Raw genomic sequence first — 19,802 nt, forward strand, 5'->3', positions numbered from 1 at the left:
TGAATGTACAAAAAATTATACTAATTGAAAAGATGATGATGGCAATAGTTACGGCTGTCTTAAAGGCACTGTATCATAAATGGAAGAAGGTCAAGACTGGTGCTGATCAGAGCTCTTCAACTTTCTTAAGCCACTGGTCTTTCTCTTTTTTTTAACTACAACTCAATTATAAATATATACAACTGTACTAGTCAGTGTTCTCCAGAACCAGAACTGATATGCATGCATATTCGTATATTCTTCATGTTTACATAGAAGGTGATAAGACTTGATTCAAATTTCAACCAGAAACTTGAGTTGGCATTTAACAAATAGCTTAATATATATTATATTCTTATAAAATACGTAAGTGTTGGAAGTTTTACACTTTTATGATATAGGCCTTGTTAATAGTATATCTACTGCATTATAATTGCTCTTCAAATTTTGTATCATCTATCAAAAGGGTCAAAGTATGGGTCAAGTGACTCATTTATTGAGTAAGAAGGGTTCAATTATAAAAAATGTTAAAGAGTACATCTTTGGAGGGGGGCCAGGGTGGTTCGTCGGTTAAGCATCCAACTTTCGATCTTGGCTCAGGTCATGATCTCACAGTTCGTGAGTTTGAGCCCCGCATCAGACTCTGCTCTGATGGTGTGAAACTTACTTGGGATTCTGTCTCTCATTCTCTGTGCCCCTCCTGCACTTGTGCACGCTCTCTCTCTCTCTCTCTCCCTCTCTCTCAAAATGAATAAATAAATATAAAACAAAAATTTTTAAATAAATAAGAAAAAAAGTACATCTTTGGGTACCTTGTAACTATAATTTTGAGCATTTCCCTAATTGTACAAAAACATTTTCACTAGTTTAAATCAGAATCATTTTATCTGTAAGAATTTGAGCATGAAAGAAGTAATAAAGAAATAATAAAGAAATTAATCCATTAATTAAATTGCCTTTCCTGCAATTCAAAGGACCCTTGATTCTTTAAATAGTAATAATAATTTGGTAAACACTTCACCAGCTTAGAAGTTCTTGAAGTACCCCAGAACATTTTTATCTTAGTTTCCTAATCTCTGTAAATTCTTTCCCAATAAAGAAAAAGGAGGACGCCTGGGCGGCTCAGTCAGTTAAGCGTCTGACTCTGGATTTCAGCTCAGGTAATCATCTCAAGATTCATGAGTTCAAGCCCCTTTCAGACTCTACGCTGACAGTGCAGAGCATGCTTGAGATTCTCTCTCTCTCCCTCTCTCTCTCTGTCACCTGTTTGCTCCTTCACTTTCTCTCTCACAAAATAAATCTTAAAAAACTTAAAAAAAAGAAAAAGAAAAAAAATTCAGATAGGACAATACCTAAGTAAATAGCCTTACATAAGTACTCATAAGACCTGAGGAAAACAATAGCAGATGACCAACTGTCAGATTTAAACAAGTTTCCTAGCTAGAAGGTCTTTAGTTACTTCTCCTTAATAATAGTATATGACCCTTTATCTCACAGTGATTCTGTGGGAAAATCACCTAAGTATCTAGAAGGAAAAAAACTGATGAAAGTTAAAGATACAGCATGAATTATAAACTACCAGAGACCCTGTGTTTCTTCTCCTTTAAAGAAAATGCCGTATTTGTGAACTAAATGGACCATGACCATTTTCATAAGCAGACCTCATTTCCCCTTATAAACCAGATAACCTGACAGAAATCTCAGAAACAGAGATATAATGTATTTTCAGAAGAAAACAGTACTACATTTATTTTCATGAACTCTGAGGTCACTAGAGAGGACAGAAGGTTCTGATATTGATGTCAAGGTACTGGCATTAATGGACAGGAACGGGATGGTGCCACACTATTTTTCCAAGTCAGAATCTTAGATGGTACTGTGACACAGTGGACTTCAACCCTTGATGTGTGTAAAAATAACTTCAGAACTCTGCTGATGTATTCATTAGACATAACAGTTTTACTTTATCTTTCAAAGATAAAGTAAAAGATAAAGTAAAACTCCTTTTTCTACCACTCCACCCCACTGCAACCATGACTACCATGAACACGCAAGTATAAACATTAACAAACACCCAACATATTCACACATATTTCTTGGTCCAAAGATTTGGATGAAAGATTTCTTCCAGACAGGGTTCTGCTGCGTTGTGATTCTTTTAGAAAGGGGTAGTGTGAACTCAGTGTATAGGCCAGTGGCTATTTATCTAGAGAATATATTACTATTTAAGACATCTTGTACATGACCGACTTAGTTAATACATACAGATCTGTCTTAACAGAAGTGTTCTTGCCATTACCATCATCATAAAAGATCATGCCATTCTCCTCTTCAAAATCACTCATTTTTCTCCCTCCATTATTTTAAGTTAACCTAAGTTATTTCATGGTAACAGCAAAGAACTTTGCATGCTAGGTTGGTCTCTTGCATGTGTTTTTTTTTGTGGTAGTTTAATCTCTCTTTATTTTTTACATCATGGTCTGCCTTTCTACAGCCCTTCAAATTTAAAGCAATTTGGCACACTTTCACAATTGTTTCTTTAAGCACATCTTATACATCACTAAGATTTATTTTTATTTTTGTGACGATAATACAGCCACATGGTAAAAATTCAAATAGAATTGGAGATCTTATCCATAAATGTAAGATTTTTCCATCTCAGCCTTTCTTAGACTTATTGCCTAAAGGCAACCTTTATTTTTATTATTATTAATTTTAGTTCTCTGGCAGGTATTCCCTATTTCATAAGCACATGCTTTCACTTCTATTTCTTGATTTATCAATTTTAAATATTTATCACCCCCATGATGTGAAAAAAGATTTACCTTCACTTATGCTGACACTCAGTCCTTCTATTCTCTTCCCAGTGTTTAACTATTTTAAATATAGATCATCAAAAGCCATATCCCTGGGATACTCTAAAAAATGTTCCTAGTTACAATATCAAATGTGTATTCACCTTTAGGTAATCAACTGTCTAAAATCAGACTACAATTTGTTTGCAAGATATTCGTAAAGAGATTTTCAAAATATTTTAATCACTTTCTCATTTTGGGGAGGCATTTCACATTTATCCTTCATTAAATCAGATTAAGCTTTTATTTTCTTTTTTGTCTAAGAAACATCCATCTCAGAGCACGTGGCTCCCAGACCTTTCCTTCATTTCTGTTCTTTGCTAGACCAACTCATTTCTGCATCACCCGTCTTTGGTTTTCTTGGTTTATTTTGTCCTTTTGCTAGAAGTACATCTAATAACTTGTCAGGTAAATAGTTAACAGAAGGTAGACTATCAAAATTCCTGAATGTTTGAATATGTTGTTCTTTTGTCCTTTCACTTAGTGATAATTTGGCAGTGTAGAGTATAGAAATTTACACAGACAATTATTATCCCTCAAAACACTAAAAACTCCATTGTCCATTGTCTATGGTATTCCCTGTTGCAGATGAAGATTTGATGGCAGTATTTTTTTCATTCCTTTGTTTCTTGATTATTTCTTGCCCCATGTTGGAAGCAGTGCAATCTCCTTATTGATGCTTTGCTGAAATTCAAAATATATACATTTATCTGTGGTTATTTTCATTCATTGTGCTAAAAGGGCATTTGGTAAGCCTTTCCCATCTGAAGACAATATCATGTGCTTCTTCAGTTCTAGGAAATAGTTCCTTAATATTTCTTTAAAAATTTCTTCTCTTCACTGTTGTTACTGTATCTCTTCCTTTTATATTCTCAATCCATGTCTTTCTATTCTATATGATGAGAACATGTATTTTCAAAATAAAATGGACTTTATCTAGTTGAATTAACTCCTCCAAAAGAAACCTTATATTTGCAAGGCTAAAATTCATTAGAAAAAGACATTCTAGTTGTTTTTACACGGTGTGTTTGCCACGAAGCAAATACTAACCACCTATATTTTTGATGTATGAGTGAGACAAGCTTATTGGGTCTGACTATTACAGTTGTCTTTCCCACTAATTATTTTTTTTCCAGAATAAATTCTCACTCATCCTGTCTGCTACCTTTGTGGTCTCCTAGTCTATGGTGTTCTATAGCCTCGTAAAGAATGCCCACCTCCCCACATAAATACCACTTAAATCGCAATTTGTCTCATCTGCCACTCATGACCACTTGATTTCCATTTCTACAGAAATTAATTGGTAATTTTCATTAAATTTTATGTGGTGTTACAGAATGACTGCTTTCTTAGCACCTAAACATTTGTTTCAGTGAGATATCAATAGGGAATAAAAACAAATGTACATGCCCTATTTACCCGTATTAATTAGCTATTTTCTAACATCTCTAATAACTATTTGTTAAGCTACTGGGAATAACTTTATTTTTATATGAGGATATCTTTACTGTAAAAGTCAGGCTGTACTTAAAAATAAATAAGTAAATAAATAAATAAATAAATAAAGTCAGGCTGTGCTTATAAATAAATAAATAAACAAAACATTTAGCAAATTTTTAAAAGATGCCAGACACTGTAGACAGTAGGTTCAGATGCACTGTAGGTTGAAATGTATTAGGCAAACAATAGAGTTCTCAGACACAAACACAGAGGAATATCTGTAATCTTGATATACTTAAATATTTCTTATTCCAAAAATTAAAAGTGCCAAACATTAAAAAAAAAAAAAAGTTAACCTATATTAAAATCTAGGAATGTTGTTAATCAGGACACTATTAAGAAAGTTGAAAGGTAACCCGCATCACAGAAGGAAAATAGAGTGCATATAGATTATTTAAAGAAGTATAAATTGGGAAGCCTAGGTGGCTCAGTCAGTTAAGCATCTGACTCTTGATTTCCACTCAGGTCACGATCTCGGGGTTGTGGGATCAAGCCGTGCACTGGGCTCCACATGCTGAGCGTGAAGCCTGCCTGGGATTCCTTCTCTCCCCCTCTCTCTGCTTCTCTCTCTCTTTCTCTGTCTCTCAAAATAAATAAATAAACATTAAGACAAATAAAGAACTACACATATTAAAAAAAGAAAAAAAGAAAATGGTCAAAAGACTTGATAAAAAAAGATATCCAAATGACAACAACAAAAACAATAAAGAAGAAGGACGGGAAAAGGAAGGAGAGGAAAGAAAGGGTAATTATTTTCAATAGTTGTTAGAGAATACAAATTAAAACCATAGCAGATACACTACATACCTACTAGAATAACTGGATTGAAACACACAAGTCTTGATGAGGACATGGAGCAAAGGGAAAGGACACTCTGCCTGAGAGAGAACAAGTTAGAAATCACTTTAGACAAATGTGGCAGAATCTGTTAAATCTGACCACACACATACCCTGTAGCTCAGCAACGCCATTCTTAGGTATATACCTGACATAACGTTTCTTCATTAAACAGTCTATATTAAGCGTTCACAGAAGCACTATTTTTTTTTTTAGGCCTAACCTGAAACTATTCAAATAATTCAAATACTCAAATGTAGACTGGAAAGAAAAAATTATGGTATATTCATATGATACACACATGATATATACATCTACATATGATATGCATATTCATGTGATTATCATATAATACTTCATAAAAACGAATCCAGACACAAAAGACTACATGGTATATCATTCCATATATGTGTATTTTCTATAAACTGTAAAAAGTACAGTAGCAGGCAAAATTCGTCTATGCTATTAGATGAATAGCATCCCAGTGTCGGAGGAAATCAGGGCTCTTATGAGGATTGGCAATGTTCTATTTCTTGAGATAGACACTGACTCCATAAATGTGTTCCTTTGTGAAAATGTGTTGGTACAAAGTGTATACTTATCTGTGTGCTTACGATGTTTCAATAAAAAGTAACAAAAATAATTCAAGTAGGGACGGGAAGAGGAGAAGAGGACTAAGTATTAAATAAACTGGGTTATATATTAATGATTGTTGAAATGTGTGATGGATATATAAGAGTTCCTCCTACTGTTCTCCCTACCTCTAAGTGTTTGAAACTTTCCCTAATAAAAAGGTTAAAAAATAAATAAGTTAAAAGAAAAAAAACACTAGAGGTCTTTCTTACTTGCAGGATTATCTGCAATTTAATACCGCTACTAAATAACCTCTGGAAAAGTAAACATTAGAACATGATGTTTACTGTATATTCCAAGTGCCTGTAACAGTGCATGACATATAGTAGTCACTCAATAAACACTTGCTGAATGAAATAATGATTGAATCTAAAAGGACACACAGTTTAGATAATTACACTGTGGCAGTAAGACATAATAAAAATGCCAAACTCTAGGAGATTTTGGTTGTGTTGTAAAAGTGCAGAAAAGATAAAATATGGCTTTTATTTAATCAGGTTCTACATTCTTTCTCACAGGATTTGAAATCTAAATAACTTCCTTAAATAAAAATAAGCTCCCTGTGATGTAGGTAACAATGTTTGTCTTTTGTGTGAAGTAAATTCTTCCCCTTTACAATCCTCTCTAAGCCACTCATTTCTTTGTGCTTTCTTCCATCACAAACATGGGCCCTTTGACTCCACGTAGCCAGTAGGATATTTCATTTAAAAATACTGTGAGCTACTAGTTCCAAGGGCTGAGAGTATATTTGAATTTCCACAGTATTTGATTTTCTTAAGATGACAATCAGCTTTTGGAATATTTACATTATTTTATGCAAAACAATTTTGGTTAAATATGTAACTTCAGATTTCCTGTTTCTCATAAAATAAACACCCAATAAGCTTATCTCTTTTAAAATGTTAACAGAAAATCCCCAAAATAACAAATCCCTCTAAGAAATATTTGTTTGGTAGTTTGTTTATATTTCAGTTGATCCTGAGATTTAAAACTACAAGTTATGAGTTCTACTTCAAGTATATTTCACATTAGTTATAAAGATCTATAAAACACTTGGGTACTGAGTTGCTTAGTTTCACTTCCAATACTATATGCCTTAATTCATTTTTCTCATCTCTATAAATAAAATACCTCTAGATTATGATTATCATATAAATATCAATAAATAGATTTTAAAAATTAAATATATGAATGCAACTATAAGCTTCTTAAAGTTTCAAGTTAGGTATTTCAGATTTTTGAGGTGTAACATATATGGTATTAATACAAATGTTAACATCAATAATGACCTAACAAAACAGTGGATTTGGACCCAAATTGAAGAGTACTCTACTCCAAATCAAGCTAACAAAAGAGATCTGACATTTCAAAGATCTAAAATGAAATCTTAAGCTATAAAACACCTCTACTGGTTTTAAAGAAAGTCTTTTTTAAAATTTTTTCACATTTATTTATTACTTCTTAGAGACAGAGCATGAGCAGGGAGTGGCAGAGAGAGAGAAAGGGAGACACAGAATCGGAAGCAGGCTCCAGGCTCTGAGCTGTCAGCACAAAGCCCAATGTGGGGCTTGAACTTGCGAACTGGTAAGATCATGACCTGAGCCGAAGTTGGACACTTAACCAACTGAGCCACCCAGATGCCCCTCCTCTACTGGTTTTAAAATAAAAAAATAAAATATACCCAGATTACAAAATATTAAAAACTAAATAAAATAAAATAAAAATCCGAAGTTTGAAAATCTACTTTTTAAAAAAAGCCTATTTTCCATTCATGCTTATATATGCCAAATATGTTTACTTGATAAAGACTCCAGAAGGTATTTGGCTATGTTTTCAAAGCAACATTCTATATTGATTGCAGGACATTTGGCCAACAGTAATTAGTAGTGGAGTTTCACCACCTACTTAAATGCAATCTGTTTTACAGTAGAAGTGCTTACTTTAGAGTGTACATTTTACATCCCCTATAAAACAGGAAATCTATGGCAATGACTTAAAGAAAGGATGATGTGAAGTTTGGATTCCATATTCATGAGAATGCTAGTCTTATCCCCCTCCGATCCATTCTCCACACTGAAGCAAAGAGTGAGCATTCTAAAATATGAATTTGATTAAATCCTCCCTATTTCTGTTAAGATAAAGTCCCTAATCATTCCCTAAGCCTTTATCTTCTGTCCTCTGAATACTCATTCAGTATCATTTTTTTTTTAATTTTTTTTCAACGTTTTTATTTATTTTTGGGACAGAGAGAGACAGAGCATGAACGGGGGAGGGGCAGAGAGAGAGGGAGGCACAGAATCGGAAACAGGCTCCAGGCTCTGAGCCATCAGCCCAGAGCCTGACGCGGGGCTCGAACTCACGGACCGCGAGATCGTGACCTGGCTGAAGTCGGACGCTTAACCGACTGCGCCACCCAGGCGCCCCTCAGTATCATTTTTGAGACTGCTTCTCTCACATTCTACTACAGTTCTTCATATGTGCCATGGTCTCTTTTGTCTTCCATGTATTCGGTCTTCTTTATCTGATTATTTCCCCACTCAACTCTACCATAGTGTAGCCTCTCAAATTCCAATTCACTTTTCCTGCTGACTTCCCTGATTTCTGAAGGCTAATAGGTCCTTAGGCTTCCACAGCACAGGTATTTATAATTACCAAGCTTATCTCCCTGAATTTCAATCACCTGTTTACTTGTCCATCTCAGCCATTTCTCTAGAAACTCCCTTTTGCAAGTATGGACTACCTCTTTTTTTCTTTTTTGAATTATGTGCACAGTATTTAGCACAATGCCTACCTCGTAATAAGTTCTCAATAAATATTTGACGAGATAACAAATGAATAAATTTTGAGAAACACAGTTACTTTTATTTCTAGTTTAAATCCTAAAAACATAGGTCATAAATAGTACGAATGTAGTCCTATATACTGTAAATGTTCACCATCCTGAAGATTTATACTTCAGGCAAACACACTTCTTCAAGTTAAACTTGTAACATCCAGTTCTCCAGTCCTTAAAATTTACATACCGGCCTTTGAAATGTAATTTATTCCCCCATATTAAACTCGTTATTAAATAACTTATATGGACAACTGAGCACTTTTCAAAAGTCTACCTTAAAGAGATAGAAATAAGAAGTATCTGATGAGCCACAGTTAAGTTTAAGAAAGATGAATGATTCGTCAAATTCTCTGGCTTGTTCTGTTTTTCCATTTCAAGTCACATAAATTGTTTGCCACCTGAGTATTTGTCATTTTTATTTTAATGATTACAGATGTCAAATACAACTTGGATCTCTGACCAACAAATAATTTATGGCTGGGGATTCTTTTTCGATGGAAAACTCCCTCCTGTGTATAGCTAGCAGTGCCAACTATAACAAGCAGCCAATTCTGAACAAAACCAAACAACGACCTGAAAGTTCCTCTCTTAGCTGGTTCACCAAACAGAAAATAGTTTATACATAGATGGGGGGGCATTAGAATGTCAATAAATTTATTTCAGAGAAAGAACTGTCTGTTACACATGCTATTCAAAGTTCCTCTTCCTGACAAGATCCAATTGTGACAAGAAACTAAGCAAGTATGCTTCAATTCAAAGACCCCAAGAAAACTGGAAAAGACTAGAAATTATCCAGCTGGACTTGTATATAGAATAAGGAGTGCTTAGGTTTACAATAAAGTACTTCAGACCATCCAAACAACACTGTCCATGATCTTTTGGTGACTCAAGCTGTATCATTAATGGTCAAGACTATATTCCCTGTCTGGAGATCAGGCAAATTTGTATTCAGGAAATAAAACTCTATCTTCTCTGACATGAGCGTACTTAAACCAAACCAAACCAAACCAAACCAAACCAAACCAAACCAAAACAAAACAAAACAAAACAAAACAAAACAAAACCAACCTTTCAAGGCCTGTCCATCTACTTGACTTAAGGCACTTTAAATATTACACACTTTGACTTCCATGATATCTGATTTTTGTTTCTTTTTTCCTTCCTGTAATAAAAATAAATGACTCCATTTTTTTAAGGAAACACCAAGCTTTCTTTCTTTTTTTTAATCTTTATTTACGAGAGAGAGAGAGAGAGAGAGAGAGAGAGAGAGAGCGCACGCACACAAGCTGGGAAGTGGCAGAGAGAGAGGGAGGAAGATAAAGAATCCAAAGCAGGATTCACGTTATCAGCCCAAAGCCCAACATGGTGCTCGAACCCATGAACTGTGAGATCATGACCTGAACCAAAGTCAGGTGCTCAACTGACTGAGCCATCCAGGTGCCCCAATATGACTCATTTTTTTAATGTTAACGGCCAACAGATTTCAAGTTCCACCCATCTCTCTTCCCCTTCAGCTCCACATCTTGGCAAGATGGTAACAAAGCCTGGGTGTGCTTTCCTTTGGTGCCAATGGGATGTTCAAACCATACAAGCCCCTGCTTGTGGCAGAACCCTCACCCAATTCCCAATCCGTTTTTACTACCATAAAAACCCAAGCCATTCTCCTTTTCAGAGAACACCTCCCATTCAGGCTATTTCAGACCTGCTTGAGATCTGTCCTGTTCTTCCTGCAGAAAGCCTCATTACATGAGTTCCAGACTTTTTCATACCCTGTTGGTGCCTGTGTGACCATATGAGTCTCAATATCCACACCAAATTTTGAGTGACCACACAATCTCACACACAGTCTGCAAATGGAAATCTCTACCAGAAAGCTGTGGATCTACTGAATATATTTCAAATATGGGTGAGAAAAAAAAATGAAGTTAAAAAAAAGCCAACCTCACTTAAGAAATAAAATGTGTCACACAAATCCAAAACAAACATATCTGTGTACTTCACTACCAAATAATGTGGAAAACAGTGATGACTGCATGATATGCTGGGACTGTGAATCAGTTTACAAGGCAAAAGTGGGAGGTGTGTAAAAAGAAATGAAGCAGATAGAACCTCACAACTGCATTTATTTTTAATGTCAAGAAGATATTAAAATAAAACTCTACCTCATTAAAGGAAGAACACATTTCTAGGAAGTAATTTATAAAGTATAATAGCATTATATTCTAACATATTCCCATTGATTGTCAATATAAAATAGAAGATATGTTCTGTGGAAGGAAAAAAATTACCAGCACTTATTTACAATTATTTTATGTTTGATGTTTATTTATTGATTTTGAGAGAGAGAGAGAGAGAGAGAGAGAGAGAGAGAGAGCACACGCACATGTGCCCATGAGCAGGGGAGAGGCAGAGAGAGAGGGAGAGAGAGAGAATCCCAAGTAGGCTCATGCTGTCAGTGCAGAGCCCGGCATGGGGCCCAATCCCACCAACCGTGAGATCATGACTTGAGCAGATGTCAAGAGTCTGATGCACCAACTGAGCCACCCAGGTGCCCCTAAAAATTATTTTAAAAGAACTAATTCAGGACACAGAAGTTAATACCTTTCTGAAGCATAGTAATATTTTTAAAAAGTTAGCTATATTAAGTATAATTTACACATAATAAAATGTACACATTTCAAGTGGACAGTTTGATGTTTTGACAGATGGTTATACCCGTGTAACCAATGTAACAATCAAGACATAAAATATTTAATAATTCAGAAATAATTTTTATGTCTCTTTGCAGTCAATTCATCTCCCAACTTCTTTCCAGAAAATGCAGATGTGATTTCTATTACCCTAGAAATTCTTGAAATTCACATAAATCCAATTATCCTGTATGTATTCGTTCATAAAATATTTCATCATGTTTTTGAGACTCATCTACTTTGTTTCATTATTTGTATTGCTGCAGAGTGCTCCACTATTATAATATACAACAACCTGTTTATTCATTCACCTCTGGTGGACATTTGGATTGAACCAAGTATTTTGGCTTTTATAAATAAAGATACTATAAACAGTCAGATGCAAGTTTTGAATTACATGGTCACAATTTTTTTTCCTACTTGTCCATATAGGTTTTGCTTTTACACTTTACACTTGGTTTTATTGTTTATTACAAATTAATTTTCTCAATGGTAAAAGGTAGAATTTAATATTAATTGTTTTTCCTTTCAAAAATTCCTTTTTTTCAACATTATCTGCAGAAAAAAAAAAGGAACAATTTTATCCATTGGATTAGCTTGGTGTCCTTGTAGAAAAAAAAAATGAACATATATGTGTACTTCCTGTCATGAACTCCCTATTTTGTTCTACTAATTTTTGTATTTATTCTTACCCAAATACCATATAGTTTAATAAGTGAAACTTTTTAAAAATTATTGAAATCAGGTGGTGTAAGTCCTTCAAATATGTTCTTCCCCCTGCCCCCCCTAAAGTTGATTTGGCTATTTTAGTTGTTTGCATTTTCAGATACATTTGAAAAGCAATTCCAGTTTGTATAAAATACTTTCTAGGATTTTAACTCACATTGTGTTATATCTACAGATCAATGAGAAAAGAACAGACATTTTAACAATACTAAATCTTCCAGTTCATAAACATGGTAATCTTTAATTTTTCTTAGCAATGTTTTATAGTTGTCAGTGAAGATGTCTTGGGCAATTTTCATTAATTAATTCTTAAACATTTATTTTGTAGGCTCTTGTAAATGAAAACTGTTAAATTGACTTAATAATTATGATAGCTTTTTTCTAGATTGCACAGGGTTTCCTGTATCAATAATCACACCATCTATAAATTGCGACAATTTCTTTTCTTCTTTATTTTTTATATCTTTTATTTCTTATTGCCACCTTATTCTGCTATCTATGACCAAGAACACAACTTTGAATAAAAGAGGTAGAGAACGGGCATCCTTGACTTCTCCCAAATCACAGGGAGACAGCATTCAATATTAACCATTGTGTATAATATCAGCAGTAGGATTTTCATATATATCCTTTATTGGATTGAGAAAATTATACACTATTCCTAGTTTGCTAAGAGTTTTTGTCATGGATAGCATTGAGTTTTGCCAAATCCTTTCTCTACACTCATTGAACTGATCATATGATTTGTCTCTTTTATTCTGTTAATGTGGGGAATTGCATTGATTTTTAAATATGAAAACTATGTTTGCTTTCTTTAAATTCCATCCTTTTTTTGGTAATAATATATTATCCTTTATTTACATTGCTGTGCTAAAATTTTAATGAGGATTTTTACACCTACGTTGATGAGGGATATCAAATTTATCAACAAGAAGTGCTGTCATGGATAAATTTCTCTGTGTTCTACTTTACAATTTATAATAGTTTTTCTAGTTTATAATTTATAACATGTTTTTAGCTTGTTAAAGTGGAAAATTCTATCATTTCCATCCAAGAATTCCTCTAGATAGATCCCATACAAAAGTTTAATATGTTGTATTTTCAATACCCTTTATCTTAAAAATATATTTTTTTGCTTGAAATTTATTCTGTGATATGTGGGCTATTTAGAAGAGTATAATTTAAGTTTCAACTATTTGGGGTTTTTATGCTATTTTGTTACTGAATTCTAATTTAACCCACCATGGTTAGATAATGCAAAATGTATGATTTCTAGCTTGTTTTTTGTTTTTCCAACATCTGTGGAAAACCCAAGGTGTTTCCTAATGTTCTCGATCATGGCAAGACTCACACTCTAAATTCTGAGTCCCTTATGAATTTTGGTAAGTTTACCTTAGGGCAGGTCTGTCTAAAGCAAACCTTCCTCTAAACCATGGTCATTGCTCCTGAGACATGTTTTTTCTGTTGTCTTAGCTGCATGTTCTGGGTGTTAAAATGATTTCTTTACTCTGACTAAACCAGAATTCACCTTCTTCCAGCACTGTCCAATCTCTCGTATCTCTGTTTCATTTTCTGCTCTATCACAGGCCAATTTTGGACAAGACTTACATAACCTCACCTTTTGCATGTTTGACTTTACGTTTAATGAAGAATTCATGGGGATCCTTCTCATATGATTCTACATACACTTCCCCATGTAGTCCACTGCTCTCCAACAATCCTGAACTCTGATGTCTTCAATTCAGGGCATCTACCATGATCTTCCTGTGCTCTACGTATCAACACCGTACTCAAATTGTCTCCATGCAGAGAGGCGGAGAGACTATTGGTTTCATCTCATGAGTTTCTTCTTTTCAATAGATCACAATCTTGTTTTGCCTATTGCCTGATACCTGAAAACTATCATGCCACATTATTTCCACAAGTTTCATAGTTTTGTTTTGCGTTTAAGTAAAAAGTTTAGTCCAGTGCCAGTTACTTCATGAGGCCACAAGTGAGAGCCTGATTAACTGATTTTGTTTGTTTTAAATGTTTTGATCAACATCTTCCATCAGTTCCAATTTTATTTAAAAATCTATGAAAATTATCTTAACTATATTCTTATCTCTTTAAATCATTTTTATATAGAAAGATTTTTAAGTTGATATTTTATGTACTTTCCTAAAATGAAATGAAGCATATTTCATCAATTCTAAAGTTTAATATTGTATGGTAAATTCTTTAAAGTAATATCTCTGCATTTTGTCTGGTCTAGCTCTCCATGAGGTAACTACAAATCAAGAAGTTTAGGGGGCCTCACAAAGAAGTGAGAAAGGATTCTACTCTGTGTTGGGTCTTGTTTTCATTACAAGGAAATGAATTTCTTTCCCTGAATTCTACAGGGCTTATCCATATGAGAAAATATTGTACAAAGTTGGAAATATGTGTGCATTACTTATCACTGAGATTCCAAAATGTCTCACAGGGTAATCAGGACAACATTAATTCCCAAATTTCCTTTCTATCCAAGGATTTAACGTCAGTTTAATTTGATGTTAAAGAAGTCACAGCACTGACAGAGTAAAAATGTACTCAAACCACTCCAGAATCGTAGCAAGTATATTAATTAATAAAAGAAGTATTGGGGGTGGGAGTTTTTGTTTTAAAAACATGTTTCCTGGGGTGTCTGGGTGGCTCTGCCAGTTGAGCATCCAACTTCAGCTCAGGTCATGATCTCGTGGTTCATGAGTTCAAGTCCTGCGTCTGGCTCTGTAGTGACAGCTCGGAGCCTGGAACCTGTTTCAGATTCTGTGTCTCCCTCTCTCTCTGCCCCTCCCCCCTCGTGATGTCTCTCTCTCTCTCTCTCTAATATAAACATTAAAAAAAATTAAAAAAAAACAAACATATGTTCCCCAACTAAGGAAATGTAATAGACTTAGAAAAGCAGTCTTACATAGTTAGGCACCCAAATGCTTACAGGAAATACAGCTTTGGTCAAAAGATAGTTCTTACTGCCATGAGAAGAACAAAAGACAACCAGAGAGGTTCTGCCTGAGATATGTTAGCAAGAGTGGAGACCTGACCTAACAGTCTCCAAGCAGGAGAGGTTATTATGCAAATTGATGTGTCCAGCTGTTGTTCCTTTCTATGATGGATAAAATAAAAGAAAATAGGCTCAAATTGCAGCATGGGGTACTAAGGTTTGGCAGCTTTGCAAATGGCCTTTTGCTTACTAGCCCAATGAAAGTGACAGCTGATTGCAGGAGGGTATTAAGGAATACTGATTTCACCATTGATTTATGGTTTCTCCACCCCCAATTAGAATGCAGACCAGTTAATGCTAAACTGTTAGAAAACTGTACTTAACTCACATATAATGTAGACATTTTATATACAATAAAAATTACAGAGAAAATGTTATGGATTATTAAAAAAATTAATTATATTATTTTAACAAAGAAAATGTCCTTCCTACCTCTCTTATTTGATTTCTTTTCAAGTGCTTTAGTTCAATGGTTTCTTATCTTTATATAGTACAACAGTAACAGTAGAAATAGCTTATGTGTACATTGGAATTTAGACTTTTCAATACTTTTTTGCCTGCATTATCTAATTTGTTCTTCAGATATGCTTATCTGCATTTTATGGAACAAGGAACTGGTCTCCATTAAAGATGGGTGCCTTGGCTAAGTGGGTATTGACTGATAAGGTCTTGGTCCACTATTTCAATGTCAGCTTCCTCTTGCTCTGGCTAATTTTTCCACTGAAGCTTCTGGTGGCCCCTCAAGAGAGTGAGGATGTACAGTTCCTAAAGTTCCTCTGGAGGGCACCAAGGAGCTTGACCAGAAAAGCCAATCACAGTGCCTGGCATACCCCCCAGGCCTTTCTAGAAACTCTTCTCAGGAACTTGAGAGTAGGAATAAACTGAGAAAATAAAACAGGAGCAAGTTCTGCTGGAAAACCTAGAGGCTATCATGACAAAATAAAGAGGAAGCAGAATTTATAAAAATTCAGAATAAGATATGCAATAGAAAAGGGATCACCGATTAGGGGGTGAAAAAGATGTTAGTTGAATATCAGGAAAAAAAGGAGAGAGAGAAAAAGAACAAGTAGATGTACATGTAGCAGTGCAAGTTCAACACAAAACACTGAAATATTCAGAGATTGTTTGCCTCTTAGATCCCCCTCATAGTCTCTGAGTCTGAGTATCCTCCCAGGGGAACTCTATGAGTTTCTTATGATCCCCCTTCTTCCTGAAGGCAGGCTCCACTGCACTCCCTTGCTATGTGCTCCTTCTAAAGTTGTATTGCTAGGATCTTTCTGGCCTCTTGGGTGTGTATATCTTCCTAATACCCCTTCCATCCCCAATATTTGAGGTTTCTTGAAAGATAATTTGTCCCTTGCCATCAAAAGACATCAAATAAACCATGTAACACTGCACTGAGTCCAGCAGTTGATAAAGAATTAACATTGACAGATTAGAACTGAAATATTTGAGGGGCACCTGGGTGGCTCACTTGGTTAGTGTCTGACTTTGGCTCAGGTCATGATCTTCTGATTCATGAGTTCGAGCCCTGCATTGGGCTCTGTGCTGACAGCTTGGACCCTTGAGCCTGCTTCAAATTCTTTGTCTCCCTGTCTCTCTCCCTCTCCCCTATTGGTGTGCTCTCTCTCTCTCTCTCTCTCTCTCTTTCTGTCTCTAAAAAATAAACATTATTTTTTTTTAAATTTCTATATGCAGTATTTGAGAAAAATAATTTAAAATTATAGTGACTCTAAGTTACACCAGGACATTTAGTTAGTAGAGTACTTAGAAGTAGAGTACTTAGAAGTGTGTGTTGTTGTGAAAGAAAAATGTATCTGAGATGGGGAAATAGGCAGATGGCTTTTCCTACATATGTCTTATGTTCTGAAATCTTAGAGCAGTTTTTGAGGGTCACTACTGCAAGATGTAATTTTTATTTTAATCATTTAAGGTACCTTATCTTTTGTATGCCTTGCTATCTGCAGTGAAAGTCTTCTGAAGTGAAGAATTCTGTATCATTTTCTTTATATATTCTTGCATCTCTGAAAGAATCACTGACGAAATAAAAGAACGTTGTTTTTTACCCAACAGTGTAACATTTTAGGCATCGTACTAGGTGTTTAATGTTCCTTGGCGTTTGATATTTATAAAAGCTTAGTAATTATGTTATTACATGTGAGAATACGGCTTCTCAGAATGACAAATGACACTGCTATTATCCCACAATTGTGGATTGTAGAGTTGGAGTTTGAAACCAGCATCTTCAGTTTAGTAGCCTCTAAGATTTCCACTACCCAACACTAGTTCCCATCAGTTCCTCCATTTATTCATCCAACAGAAATTTTTAGAGAGACGACTCTGCCAGGCTCTATCTAGGAACTAGAGTTACTTAACTAAACAACACAACTAACACTCCCTGCATTATGAAGCTGCTATTTTAATGAGTCTTCTGAACTTTATGGTTCATGGATTGTTTGTAAATCAGTGATCTCCATTCATATCTTCTCTCTCATCTTGTGCATAGGAAGTCCAAAGTGCAAGACTATCATTTTGTATATGCAAAATTAAGTATCATACCACTTCAGCTTTCCTCATACAGCTGTGTCTCACCCAGTCAACACAGACTTCCATCCCCAAGGTGATGAAATAGGCTTTTCTCCAAAGGCAGTGAATGAAAGCACATACATATCCAAAAGGCCAGAAATGGTAGACAATTCTCTTCAGAAGATTTTATGGCTTTTGATAAGAAATCTTATTCTTTCCAGACCACATTTTGAAATTAATTTTAATTGGCAAAGACTTCTGTTGTGGTACTGAGTTGTGTCCCCCAAAAAGATATGGTGAAATTTTAACACCCAGTATCTCAGAATGGAAACTTATTTGGAAACAGTGTTAGGGCAATTAGTTAAAATGAGATCATAATATGGTAAGGTGGGCCCCTAATCCACTATGACCAGTGTCCTTAGAGAAAGGGGAAATTTGGACACAGAGTCACAGAGGGAAAACAATCAGAAGAGACAGAGGAAGAAGACAGCCACATGACAAGGGAGGCAGAGGTTGGAATAACGTATATATATAATGTATATACAAACCAAGGGACGCCAAGGATTGCCTGCAAACACTAAAAATTAGAAGAGTCAAGGAAAGATTCTCCCTACAGGTTTTGTAGAGAGCACGACCCTGCTGACATCTTGATTTTGGACTTCTAGCTTCTAAAACTGTGAGTTAATGAACTTCTGTCGTTTTAAGCCATTTGGTTTTAATAACTTGTTACGGCAGACCTAAAAATGAATACACCTTCCTACTTTTTTCTCTTTTCCTCATACACCCTCTTCTCACTTATTCTTTCGATCTTCTTCCCTCGTATTCTCCCTCTACTTTGTATCCTTATTCTGTTCAGACACCTCTCTCTCACCTTCTATTATAGGTCCTGGTGACAAAAATTTAAAAATCACTCTGCCACCATTTCTTCCTACTTGACTGATTTCCCAGATTTGACATCTTCTTGGCAGTTCCCTTGCAGGATCCCCTGTCAGAGTTATTTAATAAAGATCCGCTTTTATTTATGAGTGTTAAGGAATGCCTACGAGGTTCCAAAACTCTCCTCTCAGTCCACGTTACAAAATGCATGAGCTGATGGGAAAGTCTTGGAGCAATGTTGCTGCTCCCATTTAAAGATGCTGAGGCGTGTGTTTCATTGGTCCTCTGGCATCTTTACGTCTTCAAAGATATGCAGTCTCCTTCCTTCGGAGAGTTATTCAGTGCACTGCAAACTATTAGCAAGTCCCAAAACATGTGAACATGTGGATGCTTACCAGTCCCAGGTAGCCAGGGCATTTTTCCTCAGTCCTCAGTGTCACAACTAATCATGTTTTGCCTCTCATGGAAGGACTGGGCCACTACACGAAGCGATTTTCTACTCCAGATAATCACACTACCCTGCTGGCTATGCAAATAATTCAGGGTAGGGCATCCTTCCCGACAACCTTTACTCAAGGAAATGTTATTTCAAACCTGATTTTGTGCAACTAAAAAAGGAACGCTTGTCACTGGCTATTTCCTTCTCTGAACATCCCTGCTTACAAAGTTTCCTTGGTTACTTTGCCCTTTGATGTCAGGAACAATAAAGAACAAGAAAAAGAAACGAAAACATTAGCAAGACCTCACCTCCTTTTTTAGGTCAATGTAGTTTATATGTACAATATGCATTAAAAAAATTTTAACGTTTATTCAGTTGTGAGAGACAGAGAGAGAGAGAGAGAGAGAGAGAGAGAGCGAGCATGAGCGGGGGAGGGGAAGAGAGAGAGGGGGAGACAACAGAATTCAAGTACACAGCCCAATGTGGGACCTCAAACTCACAAACCGTGAGATCATGGCCTGAGCCGAAGTGGGCTGCTTAACCAACTGAGCCACCCAGATGCCTCTACAATATGCATTCTAAAACAGAAACAAAGTAAGGGTACCTCGGTGGCTCAGTTGGTTAAGCCTCCGACTTCAGCTCAGGTCATGATCTCACACTTTGAGTTCGAGCCCGGTGTTAGGCTCTGTGCTGACAGCTTGGAGCCTGGAGCCTGGAGCCTTCTTTGGATTCTGTGTCTCCCTCTCTCTCTGCCCCTTCCCCGCTCATACTCTGTCTCTCTCTCTCTCAAAAATAAATATAACATTTTTTTAAAAATTAAAAAAACACAGAAACAAAATAGTATTTTGTATGCTGTGTGTATTTTATTTAACAAATAATTATA

The sequence above is a fragment of the Herpailurus yagouaroundi genome, unplaced genomic scaffold (genome assembly GCF_014898765.1).
Source record: "Herpailurus yagouaroundi ecotype Mexico unplaced genomic scaffold, PumYag 140, whole genome shotgun sequence".
NCBI lineage: Eukaryota > Metazoa > Chordata > Mammalia > Carnivora > Felidae > Herpailurus > Herpailurus yagouaroundi.